We start from the raw sequence: 6,178 nt of genomic DNA, 5'->3' as shown, positions 1-6,178 counted from the left end.
TTTCACATTTGAGGGTTACCTCTTTAAAAAATGTAAGTCCAAGATAAATTGAAATTGAGAAACCAGAAATGTCTTTCCCATGGCTTCCTTCAGCTGGGTGCTCTGAATCCAAACTCTGGGCACTCAGAGCTGTTTCTTACCTGTACTGGCCTTCACCTTCATGTCCCCATGCCCTGCAGGCCTCTCTCTCTACAGCCAAAACCGGAGTTGTTTTCATGTCCTTGCTTCTGTTGGGTTCACTCCAGCTATCTATCTTCAAGTCAAAGGCAGGAGAACTACATCCCATGGCACTATGGCTGTAAACGTCCTTCCCTTTCATAACATTTGAAGGACATAATCGTAGAATCTTTGCTCACAACCCCACCTCTGTTCCTTTCTGGTTTTCTCTGGTCCCATTTGGCTTATTTCCACTTTCTATTTCCAGTTTCTGTCTCCCTTCTTGTTTTTCACACTTGCCTTATTAACCTGCCCCTGATTTTTTATTTTAAACCTTGGCATGCCCCAGGTGTCTTAGATCTGTGGTGATTAACTCTCTGCCTCTTTGGCTCTTTATCCCTCCAAAAGAATAATTGGCCTGCTAGGCCAGTGCTCTGTATCCCTGACTGCAGTGTGTGTACTTGTGTATGGGGTATGCATGTGTGCACCTGTGTTGATATATGTGTTCAATGTGCACATGTGTGTGCATGAGTGTGTTGGTATATGTGTGTATGACTGTGTTGGTGTATGTGCATAAGTGTGTAGTAGGTACGTGTGTGCACACAAATGTGTTGGTGTGTGCAGTGTGTACATGAGTGTGTGAGTGTGTACATATAAGTGTATGCATGAGTATGTTGGTGTGGTATGCATGTGGGGTGTTGCATGAAGTTCTTTGATGGGTGTGGCAGAGGCAAAGCCAGGGGTCAGAATGTGCAAAGGATCGGAGGGCTGTAGCTTGCTCAGGCATGCAGCAACCCCTGTTTATTTCCTACTCACTTATATACCCTAACAATAAAGCATCCTGGGCAGACACACATAATCACCTATATATTCATAATTTAACTTTAGATCAGCTGGTGCCAATTGGTCCAGATAATTCTTAAAATTACAATACAATAAAGTCACAAAAAGTCACGAGCCCTATTTATCTCTTTTTGCTTCAAAGAACAAAGTATTCATCTGTAAAGAACAGGTATAATCTTTAACTTAGCCTCACAATAACCTTATCTTGATTTACCACTACTCAGGTCTCTTCCAGGAAATTCCTGACCACAGCATGCTTTGTTTTCAGTGCCTGCCTCCCACTAGATTAGTTTTCTAATCTCTCCAGAGAGTCTTCAAAGGACTATCCCTTCCTGCAGACCTTGACACAGTTTCAATCAAGAACAAAGTTATGGTAGCCTTTAATGTGGCTCAGCTACAGTGGGGAGGTGTGTGTACTTGGGTGCAGAGCTCACTTTTCCCTATTAGAAAGTATCAGTTTCTTCTGTTACCTGACTAAAACCTATTATGGGAAAGTTGATGACCTCTATAAAACTCAATACTCATCTCTTTAAAATGAAGATGTAAATACTTGTTTCAAAATGCTGCTTTGAGAATTTAGATAAATAACTATTATCTTGTGCCTGTGAGAGTCCATAGCACAGGGAAGTGGCACAGTAAGAGGGTGCTCATCTCCAGTCTTTGCACAGTGTGATGGTCAGACTTCTCTGGCTAGGTTTGTGGTGACTTCTTTCTTCTCTGAAATTCCGTAGCACCTAAATGTGAACCCCCTAATTGATGATTTGGTCTCCTGTGAATTTATATTTCCCTTTTAATTAAGAAGTCAGATTATAAGGACACGAAGAATGAGGATGATGCATTAGATTTCTCTGGATCTCACACGAAAGTAAGCATGCAATAGGCCTTCCATAAATAATGGACAACAGAGGAGAAGTAGAGACAAATAGAAAATGAGAACACCAAGAGAGGGCTAGCAGAACGCACTTTTCCTGATGCGTTTCTGAACAACCAGGTAGATTTCCAAGCTGGCTTTCACTGCTGTTCACTCTCCCACCCTAAAGCTTGTGAAGAGCAACAAAGCCTCCCCAAAGATGGAGAGTTCATTCTTCCACACCAAACAGACTGATTCTTCATGTCTCTCCCCTCCTTTCCCCATAGACACCAGAGCTTGAGGTGTCATAAGCAGAATACAGCCATCCCTCACAGATAGTGGGCGTCCACACTCCAAAGTGCTCCTAATGTCTCACATATTGCTCTCTGCAGTCGCAGGGCTGAGAGTGACATGGACATTCATTTTGTCTTCTTGATATTAATTGGATTCCAATAAACCACCTGTCAATGGAAAAGAACCTAAATTCCATAAAATAATTTAGAAGGTTTATTCTGAACCGAGTATGTGTGACCTTTACTGGAAAGCCACACCCAAGAAGCCTTGAGCCAGTGGTCTTCCCATGGTTGATTTACAGCTTGGTTTTATACATTTCATGGAGAGAGGAATTATATATAAAGTCATAAATTAATACATGGAAGAAACATGTTGGTTTGGCTCAAAAATGCAGGACACCTTGAAGAAGGAGATTACAGGTTATAGATGGTTTAAAGATTCTTTAATTTGTAATTGGTTATATAAATGAAGCTTTGTCTAAAGGCTTAAGATAGGGAAGTCTGTTCAAACCAGAGGCAGCCCACTGAACATAGAGTTAACTGACCTGCTAAGCAAGTTGAGGACCTGTAGTTGTGGCCCAAGCTTTCCCCTGTATGGACTTACACCTGTTAATGAGGCACAAAAGACACCTCCAAGAAGGGAAAGGGCTTGAGGAGGCCTGTCTGAACCTCCTTTTCAGGGCCAGCAACTCAGCTTTGGGCCATTTCTGGGGTCCCATTGGCCAAGAGAGGGGTCCATTCAATGAGCTGGGAGGTGGGGCTTAAAATTTCATTCTAGTTCACATTTCTCTTTATTTTCACAAGAACTCCCTTCCCCTTTACTTGAACTAGTAACTGGGTTTCTGCTCAATGACTAGAACCCCTGGGAAAGTGAGTTGAGAAGCCAGAGGGTCTCTCTTGGGCGTTGAGAAGCTGCATCAGAGCTTTGGAGTAGTGCTGAGCTCCCCAAAACACATGTCCATTCAAAGAAGGAATTCATGTTCCTTCCCTCCCACTGGTTTGTCATCAGACATAATATTTTACAAGCAGTTACCCAGGGAAGTGACAGCAGGAAGCCATTTGCAGGAAAATTCTGTTAGTAGGATCCCCTAGGTGGGTGTTCATTTTGTCACAGAAGGAGCATCACATTAGCAGGGTTATGTGGCAGTTGAAAGGCATGAGAATGGGCTCTTGATTGGCTTTGAAAGGAATCCAAGTTTACTCTAACCACCACCTGGTCCTAATTCTGCTCATGTGCTCAAGTCATCTTTCTTTCAGTCAATCTGATAACCAACATTAGCAGATTAGTTAGCATAGCTTTCTGACTATTTCCAGGATGGCAGCCATTTTTTTTAAAGGAATGCCAGAGGAATTGGGCTGAGTCATTATTCCTCTGTGAGAAGAACAGTGTTTGCTCCCTGTTCCCTTTCAGCAGCATCGGTGATTAGCCCCACCACTGAATGCTAAGGCTTCCTTTCAGCAATTACAGAACCTTCTATTATGAGCTTGTTGGGAGTTTGTTAGAGTAAAATTTTGCCTATTGCCTTGCTCCACAGGAAAATCAAATTCTGTTCCTTTGCCCAGAACAACTGTGCCTTCTAACCCTGTCCAGGGCATCCGACTTTTGAGATCAATGGCAACATGGATACAACTGGGCCATGTTTCTTTTATAAAGATAATCACTTCTTTTCATAAACCTCAGCAGTGTCAAATTAAGTGAGCTACATCTAGGCAGAGCCATCCATCAAAGCAAATCAGTCAATCCAGCAAATAAATTGCTAGGATGCCTCAAGGGATTTAGAAGAATTTATCCTTGTCTCACCCTTCTTTCGTTATCACACAGTTCTTGCACACAGGGGAAATGGCTTGGAAAGGAATGACACTTTCCAGAGAAGCAAACTCAGTGGATCCGTGGAAGGCACATATGGAGCCATATTTTCTGTTCCAATGATAAGGAAACTTTGCTGCACCACATTAAGAGCACTTAGGGGGATCCTGTTGGAAATGGGAGCTGCACTTGGACACATGGCTGCTTAGACTGAAGATACAGCTGGCCTCACATGTGGCCTAGGTCCCAGCTACCACAAGGACCCAGGCTGGGGTCAAACATCCAGGGAGACGGTGCTGAAAGAAGAAGGAGACTTCACATCAACTTAATGCATAAAGTCTGGGTAGCCTGGAGAGGCATCACTGCCTCACAAGCCAAGTGGTAGCTTGAGGCAGTGCAACAGCATTCTGACTCCTCAGAAACCTTTTATTGATCTCCAAAACAAAGCATTTGTGAGAAAATGGAAAGGCAAATACATTCAAAAATAGATTTAAAACAGGACTCACGGGTGGCACCTCTGGCTCAAAGGAGTAGGGCGCTGGCCCCATATGCTTTAGGTGGCAGGTGAAACTGCAAAAGAAAAAAAGAAACCACCCCCAAAGCAAGACTTGGCCCTTAGGGAGCTCTTTTCTGTGTTACTCTTTCTGTTAAAAATCCCTAACTCACAGGCTGAAGAGCTGGCACCATGAGTTTCCAGTTCCTGAGGGATCACCATGGTGTGAGCAGCGAGGGGAACCTGCGAATCCCCTCACCTCTCTTTGGCTAGGCGGCACCTCTACAGTCTTGCATAGCCACTCTCCACACTGGAGTTACCAAATACCAGCCGCCACCCTACTTTCTACCTTCCTACCGGCAGCTGGCCTACTCACAGTTGGCTGACCCCTACTTGCACCTTGGGGAGGCGTACACTGCAGCCAATGACCTCCTGTATCAGCCCGTGCCCACTGGCAGCCAGCAGCAGCCTTGCCCCAGCTGCCAGACCCAGGAGGGAGCAGGCTTGCCTTTGCAGCATGGGCATCTGGTTGGCCTGCTGTGCTACCTCTCCTGACTGGAGGATGGTGTAGTGAGCACCCACAGGAATGCTACTGTGGCTCCGACCTGATGCTGCTGCACCAGCACACCCTGGATGCCATGGACCTGGCTGAGAACCTGGGCTTCACAACATGGCCCACCAGATGGAGGAAGTACAGAATGCTGACCACCAGCATTTGCTGCTGCATGATCAGACTGTTATTTGCAAAGGTCCTATTTAGATGACCAAGAACCCTCTGTGCCTCCCTTGTCAGAAGGAGCTGGTGGGAGCAGTGATGAATCCCAGTGAGGTCTTCTGTTCAGTCCCTGGGAGATTGTCCCTGTTAAGATCCACATCTAAATATAAAGTGACAGTGGCTGAAGTACAGAGGTGATTGTCCCCTCCTGAATGCTTAAATGCCTCATTACTGGGAGGTGTCCTCAGATGAGCCAAATCAAAAAATGGAGGCTGGACCTTGCAGGAGAAGTTGGACAAGATTGGGTTGAATCTTCCAGCTGGCAGAGGGAAAGCTGCTCACGTGACTCTCCTGACATCTTTAGTGGAAGGTGAAGCCATTCATTTGGCTCAGGACTTTGCGTATGTCTGTGGAGCTGAATTCCCTAGTAAACTGGTGGCAGAATATTTAACCAGACTCCATCTTAGAGGTCAAAATGAAGAACACGCTGCTGGCAGCCCAGCAAGTGTGTATAGAATTCACAGACTGTCTCAATCAAGACCACACACCCAACAGGAACAACAGGCCCACCCCTGTCCTAGAGACCAACATACAGAACTGCTTCTCTCACTGTAGCCTGATCACCCACGGGTTTGGCAGCCAGGCCCTCTAGCCCTGATAATGGACAAATCCTACATGAACCCTGGAGATCAGAGTCCAGTGGCTTCTGACAAAACCCTGAAGAAGGTGGAGAAGCACAGAAAGTAAAATAGGGATGTACTCAGGGCCTGGGAGTCAGCAAGGGCCAGCCTGGAAATCCTATCAACCTGGACTTGGCCTGGGGGAGGTTTGGGACCTACCTCACTATTAAAAAGGCCTCCCTTGGTTTCTGGATCAGCAGTGATGGTCTTGCACACCCTCCTGGATTCCTTAGTTCTTTCTCTGGCTCTGTGGTGTCTTCTAACTTTAAACATTATCAGAAGGTGACAAGTACTCGTTCTTTACTCATTAAACATTTTTGTTGTTTTGAACCTTTTCTCTG

The 6,178-nt window shown here is 45.2% G+C and overlaps 1 pseudogene; it reads left to right on the top strand.

The window, feature by feature from the left end:
• Nucleotides 1–4,634: 4,634 nt before the first annotated feature.
• Nucleotides 4,635–5,904, top strand: LOC100944938 (annotated as a pseudogene).
• Nucleotides 5,905–6,178: the final 274 nt, after the last annotated feature.

This window comes from Otolemur garnettii, unplaced genomic scaffold, assembly GCF_000181295.1.
Source record: "Otolemur garnettii isolate 467f Iridium unplaced genomic scaffold, OtoGar3 scaffold00045, whole genome shotgun sequence".
Taxonomy (NCBI): domain Eukaryota; kingdom Metazoa; phylum Chordata; class Mammalia; order Primates; family Galagidae; genus Otolemur; species Otolemur garnettii.
Note: the sequence above shows the minus strand (reverse complement) of the source record. Positions and strands in the feature narration are given on the sequence as shown.